The sequence below is a fragment of the Apium graveolens genome, chromosome 9, assembly GCF_009905375.1.
Source record: "Apium graveolens cultivar Ventura chromosome 9, ASM990537v1, whole genome shotgun sequence".
Lineage (NCBI taxonomy): Eukaryota > Viridiplantae > Streptophyta > Magnoliopsida > Apiales > Apiaceae > Apium > Apium graveolens.
This window is the reverse complement of record NC_133655.1, coordinates 7,965,308-7,973,544: the sequence shown is the minus strand read 5'-3', so window position 1 is coordinate 7,973,544 and position 8,237 is coordinate 7,965,308.

Below are 8,237 nucleotides of genomic sequence, written 5' to 3'. Positions count from 1 at the left end.
GGAAGACAATACCCCAAATTAATTACTTACTAATTATAAACATTTAATTTAATAATGTTATAATTAATATTTGAACTTAACTCCACTGATTTATTTTAACCATCTAGAGACAATTCTGCGGTTATCTCATTTTAATTTGGAGATGCTACCTTATTTTATTTGTTTTTAGTGTCTCCTTCAAATGATATTTTAATCCACACTTGGTTAAAATTATACTTACTCTTGTATTTTTTGAAATACACTTTTAATACACAAATATAGATTTAAGTAAAAGCAAAATACATTCTGAATACCATTTAAATACATTTTTAATACGGAATAAATTAAATCAAAATACCCTTTAAAATACTATTTTTATACATTTTAAATACATTCCAAGGTAATTCCAAATACAATCTATTTTCAAAAATTATTTTAACACATTATTATTTTAATTCTCAAATACACTTTACTCTCCCACCATCTCCCTCCTTCTTCCACAGCCACCTCGCCGACAGCCATGGCAGCCACCGGCGGCAGCCGCCATTCGGTCGCCGCCGTCGGAGGCTCTTCAACCAAAACATCCTTTAGTCGTTGGATGTTCTCCGGTGTAGTAATAATCCCAGGGCCACAGCTCTCAAACACTTTCTTACAAGTATCAACTAACATTTGTACCGTAGAACACTTTCTTTTCTTATTCTTATTCTTACTCGTCTTATTAGTTCTCCAGCCACCTAATGTCTTCTTAATCCCCATTTCCATCAAACTCAAAATTATATAGGGATAAGGAAGATATCATGTAGCAGGAGAAGTAATAAGACTAGTAAGAACAAGAATGAGGAAAGGAAGTGTTCTTTAGTGCAAATGTTAATTGATACATGTAAGGAGGTGTTTGAGAATTGTGGCCTTGTATTTATTCCCATACTAGAAAACATCTAACGACTCAAGGATGTTATGGTTAAGGAGCCACTCCTGCTGCGCTTGACAACTCTGGCGGCTTATGGAGTTTCTGATTTGTAATCTCTCGTTCATGATTTCTTATGTATACAATATCACAATCATCCACATCTCTATGACATCCTTCTCTACAACATAATCCTTAATCTCCCCGCCTTAAATCATCAATTTCAGGTTATTTTTTTGGTAGGTATCTATCAGAATTAAAGGTTAGATAATCCTTGATCGGCCAAAAGGTAATTTCTTGTATATACTACACATATCAGGTATAAAATCAAAATCATATATTTAGTCAATTAGATATATATTTATAATTTACTAGTCTTCATCTTTTTTAGATCATTTTATGGAGTATTTTCGATTTCTCTTTTTCTTTTTCTATCTTATATTTTTTTCAGTGAGGTTTTTTCCCCTACTTCTTTTGGTGAGTAAATATATTTTAAATGTTCTCATCAATAGTACAAACCTCCATGATTGTATAATCTTTCAGTCATTGTTAATTACAAGTTTCTCAAGTTAAATTTACATAATCAACAAAACTTAACGATAATATCAAGTTTTTCAATTAAGATTATATGTATTACATATTTAAAAGAACAAATAAATATATTTGTTAATACAATTGATATTTTATTGATAAAATGATAATGTACATAAGAACTAGACAATACTTTTAACAAATAAGTAATAAAAATAAAAAATTTGTAGTTAACGATGACTAAAAGAGTATATAATCACGAAGGTCTTTGATAAGAAAAATTAAAATAAATTCCCTCACCAAAACAAGTCGGAGGGCAAAAAACGTCACTGAAAAGAGAAGATCCAAGTCATATAAAGAAAAAAAGAAATCTAAGATACTATATAAGATGATCTAAAAAAGATGGAGACTAATATATCGCAAATATATGTCTAATGGACTAAAAATATTATTCTGATTTCTACCTGATCCATGTAGTACATATAAGAAATTACCATTTGGCCGACCAACAATTATCTCACCTTTAATTTTGATAGATGTAGATGAAAAAACAACCCAGAATTGATGATTTTGAAGGGTTTCGGGGCATAAAAAGCAGCGGAAATAATGTATGAAATTGTAAAAACCAGAAAAATTGAAACCTTACACAAGATCAATGCTAAAAATAATATTTAATTCATAGATCAAATTGTTTATCTTAAGAAGCTTTACAAATTGGTTGATTAATGGAGATCCAAAACCTATTCAATCACCACGCATTTCGCACTCGTGATCTACGCTCTATCGATATACACACGAATACTTGAACTCAAGGATCAGATGTGTATCATCACAAAGTCATTTCTTTTTTGCTCTATCTATCTCCTCTCTTGGTGACTAGGGTTTTTAATAGAAGTCTTACCTTAAAAATCAGCCACAATAGATGTTATATAGAGAGTAGAAAATTAAATTATAACTCTTAATTAATTAGGAGTTATTATTAATTCAGAATTCTTATTTATATTATAATTAGGTCTCACTTAATTATTTAAAAAATAAATTCCAGAATTAATATTAGTAAATTCGAATATAATTATTTATCTAATTAATTAAGCTATACTTAATTAATAATAATATATAATCTGAATTACTTTAATTTAATTTAAATCAAAATTAAATTAAATAATCATTCAAGAATTCGTTGTGTGTGATAGGTTATTATAACGTTCACAATGAATTTTAAATCTAGATTTAAAATCGTAAATAATGAGCGACATCTAGTAATACATCATTGTTACCCAAGTAATTATAAGCGTTGATTGATTAAATCTTTCATGAATAATGTATAATATAATATAATCCCTTTATTATTATAAATTGAACTAAAAACATGTAATGTGTCATCCTCATCATAGTTTAATCCAGGTTTTCTTGATCAATGAGTAGATTATCATATCAAATCAATATTTGAGCGCGACCAAGCATTTTATAGTCTAGTTCGCAAAAGAAACCAATAATATCACTCCTAAAATTATGAGGGTTAAATAATTTCTAGATCATTCATATTTCTCATACAATTTATAATATACTCGATATACACTTTTATCATTAACCGATCAAAAGTAACTTTTAATGTAATTAAAGTACAATAACTCTCGTATATAAATATTATAATTTCAAGTCTGAGGATCATTACATCATTATCACTTTGAAAATTACTTATGACATTACAAACATGTGAAATCTCACATTGGATCTATCCAGCACCATGTACATTTATATATGTCTGTATTTTTCATTTTAGTATCACTATACTTATGATCAATGAGATGTGATTATTAGTTAACAAACACATTAGTATTAATGCATTATTATTACCACTTAATAATGATAATCGACTAGGGACCTTTAGGAATATTGATATTATTCTCATAATATCATTTCTAAGTCTCGTACTTAGAGATATATAATGCATATCATATTTCAAGGATATTTATTAATCTAACATTTATATCGCAATAAATAAATACATAATAAATTATAAAATGAATAATCGATTGAACATAAACATGAATAATCCAAATATCTTATACTAAAACAAAATAGTGTTAACACTAAGGCGTTGACACTAACAATCTCCCACTTTCACTAGAGTCAATCACCCATATATCTAATACCCACATAACTATTATGACCATCGTGTTCCCGCTGTGCTCTTGCTATGACAAAACCTTAGTCAATGGATCTAAAACATTATTATTTATATGTAGTACTTTACATATATGTCTTCTTAATCATTAATCTCAGTAATAAGGTGATATCGTCTAAGCACATGCCCAAACAACCTCCTTGACTGTTTCTAGAACATCAATATATCCGGCTTTCATCGTAGAATCATCAATATTCTTGTTATGAATTATTCCAACTAACATCACTTATATTCAGAAAAAACACAAATCACTAACATATTTAAGGCGAAGAGATTAAAATTTTATTATAGAGAGAGATGTCAAAGAAATGTGGATGATGGTGTATATTGTATTTTGAAGAAATCATGAACGAAATATTATCGATCAGAAACTGCATAAGCCGCCGAAGTTGCCAAACACCGCCGTAGTGGCTCCTCAACCATAACATACATCTCTGAGTCGTTGGATGTTCTCAGATATGGGAATAATCCCAGAGCCACAATTCTCAACCACTTCCTTAAAAGTATCAATTAACAATTATACCGTAGACACTTTATTTCCTTATTCTTGTTCTTTCCCATCTTATTACTTCTCCGACCACTTGATGTTTTCTTGATCTTCATCAGCATCAAACTTAAAATTATATACAGCTGGTCAAAAAATCTAATTAATTTTGACAAAAACAGAGATGTAACAGACTTTAGGGAATATCTTGAAAAGATATGTCCTAAGTCCAATCATGTATGAGAATTTAGGAATAACTTTTATGTAGTCTGTTTTGATTTCATTGATATTAATAAAAGACTTGTTTTGTTTTTATTACGGGCTCTATCTATTTTAAGTGTTTGAATAAGATATACCACAGTTTAGAGTAAAGCTTTTTATGGATTGTGATAAGATCATAATAATGAGACCTAAAAGATGATAACTCTAAACTTAAATAGTTTCTGGTCGTAGGATTACTAACTGGTAATTAATAATCCGCAAAGATCGGTATATACTATGCTTGCTTCATTATGAAGGATGTCTGTTCTCATAGACATTTGTGTGGTGACACTATAGCTAGTATGTAGGTGCTTATTATAGAATAAGTTCACTGAACATGACTCGCACAACTGAACAACTGATGGAGTTCACTCACGTGTCAGCAGTTGTTCACATAGTAATAGTTGTACAAGTATCCTTAGACTTGAGGTCATCATAGTAATCTTGTGTACACTGAACTATGCTTTGGTTTAGTTCTTAGTCTTCAGGGACAATTATAATGGCTCTACTGGGTATAGGAATTTGTATACGAAGATAGTGTATGATCAATAAAGGATCTACCCATTCCAGTGAAGGAAGAGAATGTTCAATGCTGATCCACTTATGCTAGTTCTGGAATCTCTAGCCCGAGTGAATGAAATTAGAAAGGAGTTTCTAATTTACATTAAATAGAACTAAGCATAGTGAATGGGAAAGCAAGTGATTAAATAAGATAGGCTTGACACAAGTTCCATGCCTTGTATTTAATCGTGACATTGCAGGGTAGAAGGAATTAATTGTACGATAACTATTCACTGAATAGGTTCTTGGTATTCTAAGCAGTGAATTCGTATTATCCGGATAGTCGCGATATGCTGAGAAGTATCCCTCACGATGTAGAATAAATATGATTAATTAATTAATCATATTTAATGAATTAGAGAATTTATATAAATAATGATAAAATAGTTTTATTATTATTTATTTCTACTACCGGCTTAATATTGAACCTACAGGGTCACACCATAAAAGAGAATGATTTAATGGTGGAGGAATTAATTACATAAATAAATAATTGGCAAATTTAATAATTGATTAAATGAGATTTAATTGATTATAAATTAATTAAGAAAAGGTTCTTAATATTATTAATTAAGAATTTAATTTTTGGAAATTAAATCAAGTGAGAGAATTATTTCAAAAGTGTTTAGAAAAAGGATTAATAATTAAAAGGTGTTTTAATTATTAGTGAGAATAATAATGGGTTAATAATAATAATATTTTATTGAAAAATTTTCAGCTGAAAATTTTGCCTATAAATATACTATTATAAACCCTATTTTTGCCTCAACCCAAAAGATTTACAAAACCCTAATTCTCTCCACCTCCTCCTTCTCCTTCATTACATCGTTTTCTTGGTGGATACCGGTGGAGTGCTTCACACTTGAGGAACAACTGCTAAGAATCTCCGCTCGTTGTTCTTGGATCGCTTTTAAAGGTTAGAAATCGATCCCTCGATTTTATTTACGATCTGTATGCATATTATAAGGATTTTATATGTGTAAAATTGTTTTACCATACTTTCATGATAGTTAAAATCCTTCAATGGTATCAGAGCATAGGTTGTATGCATATAGATCTGTGGTAAAAATTTCAGAATATTATGTGCTTGTATGAATTAATTATGATTTTTACAAGTTATATCATGAATTAATTATGACTGATTAGAAATCGTTTCTCAGAATAATTTTGACTGTAGATCTGGGTTCTACAAGTGTTGTAGATCGTCTGGGTATTTTTTTCATAATTTTATGATATATGGATTAATTGTTATGAATTTTTGAAGTTGTATTAATTAAATTCGTAATTAAATATATATATATAATCTGTTAATTATATATATATGAGTTCTTTTGCTGCTGTGTTTTAATGGTGTCACAGAAAGAAAGACAGAACAGGGACGGCGGCACGGTATTCCGTGCAAGAAAGTGCGGCGACTATCAGATCTGGGAAGAGGACCGCGCGTACGCGTAGGGCTCACGCACTGGTGTACCACGCGCAGCGCGCGCGGGTCAACGGTCAACCAGTGCTGACGTCATGCTGACGTCATCGGATGACGCCATGCTGACGTCATCGGATGACGTCATGCTGACGTCAGCTTAGGGTTTAAGGCGTGTGGCGGATGTCAGACACGCGCCTGACAGCGCGTGTGCGCGTGTGCGCGTGTTAGCGCGTGGATTTGCTTCTTCGGGCGCATGAGGGCGCGTGGCTGCTCAGAATGGGGCGTTCTTGGTGCCGTTGGATTCGTCTTTTCGAGACGCATCTAATGGTATATTATATGATATTTTCTGAAATTATTTCGAACTGTTTATAGCTAACAGAAGTGTTTTAAAGCTATTTTTGACTGTTTTAATTACTTTTAAATGTCTCATGTGATACATAGAGATGTATAATGCTTAGACCAATATGCTACATGATTTAACATGCCTTCCTTTACGTTTATTCATGCTTATATATGTGATATATGCTTAGTTTATCATGCGATGATAGATTTAGGTGAACTTAATTAACATAAGGCGTTTGTTAGAAAATCTAGTATAGTGAAATTGTTTCATGACCTTAATATAAATATTATGAATACGATCATGAGATTCTTGTGTTTATGAAACACGTAATTGAATATGAATTTTCAATATTGAGAGAAAGGATGATTCTGTCAACAACAGATTTCTATCTGTAAGAAAGGGTTATTACGTGACGCCTCTTGACAATGCTCCACCCGATTTGGGAATCATCTGATTATCGATTATTGATTTGAAATATTTAATTTAAAAGGAAGAATCTCTTTATAATATGATTATGATTGTAACGTAATATAAACCCTCTAAAATTAAATAATATCAAGTAGTAATTGGCCAATGACATGACGAGCTTGTGTCGGTCATAGCCTTCCAACATGATAGAAAGTAGTTCTTATTTTTAAATCATTATCGTTTCGTGCTACAGCCGAGGACTTTGATTTCGAAATAAAAAATACTTGTCTATTACATAGAGATGTGTACATTGAATTAGAATCTAAAGGTCGGTACGTGCCACAGCTGTGGGCCGTTGGAGACTGATTCAATTTTACGAAATGTTGGGTTAGACTTGACTTAGAATATTGAGTTTGTCGTGCCACAGCCGTGACTCAATTATTCAAGAGGCTAAAGTTATATTAGGGAATAACATAAGATGTAATTGACAAGAGTTGTCTGCCTATTGAACATCACATGACGTTTCGTGCTACAGCCGAGGTTGTGTGATGGAATGTAGGATCCCTATTCCCACTAGCATTATGAATGCTTAATTTTCACTTAGGGGTTGAATAAATTAGACTAACTAGTGGGAGACACTTATGAATAAAGACCCGATTCATATAGTATTTTGAAATGAAATTGAATATTTGCTAAGTGTTGTTATGTGTTTATCATTTACAGATTTACTATATTCATCATATCTTCTGCACTATCACTCCGGAGCATACTAGATGCTCACAAGTTGACTAATCCTAATTTAGCTGTTTGCTTTCACTGTAACAAGTTAGGGCACTGGAAGAGAAACTGCAAGGTTTACCTTGCAGAATTGAAGAAGAGGAAGGGTAGTAAGACTACCGCTTCTGATTCAGGCATGTTCATGATCGAAGTTAATATGTCACTAGGTCAAATTTCTACTTGGGTATTAGATACCGCCTGTGGTTCTCATATTTACAATTCGTTGCAAGGACTAAAGGGAAGTAGGACTCTTGAAAAAGATGAGGTGATTCTACGTATGGGCAATGGAGCAAGGGTTGCGGCCATATTTGTAGGATCATTTAGTTTACATATGCCTACGGGCAAGACTATTATTTTGAATAATTGTTATTACGTTCCCTC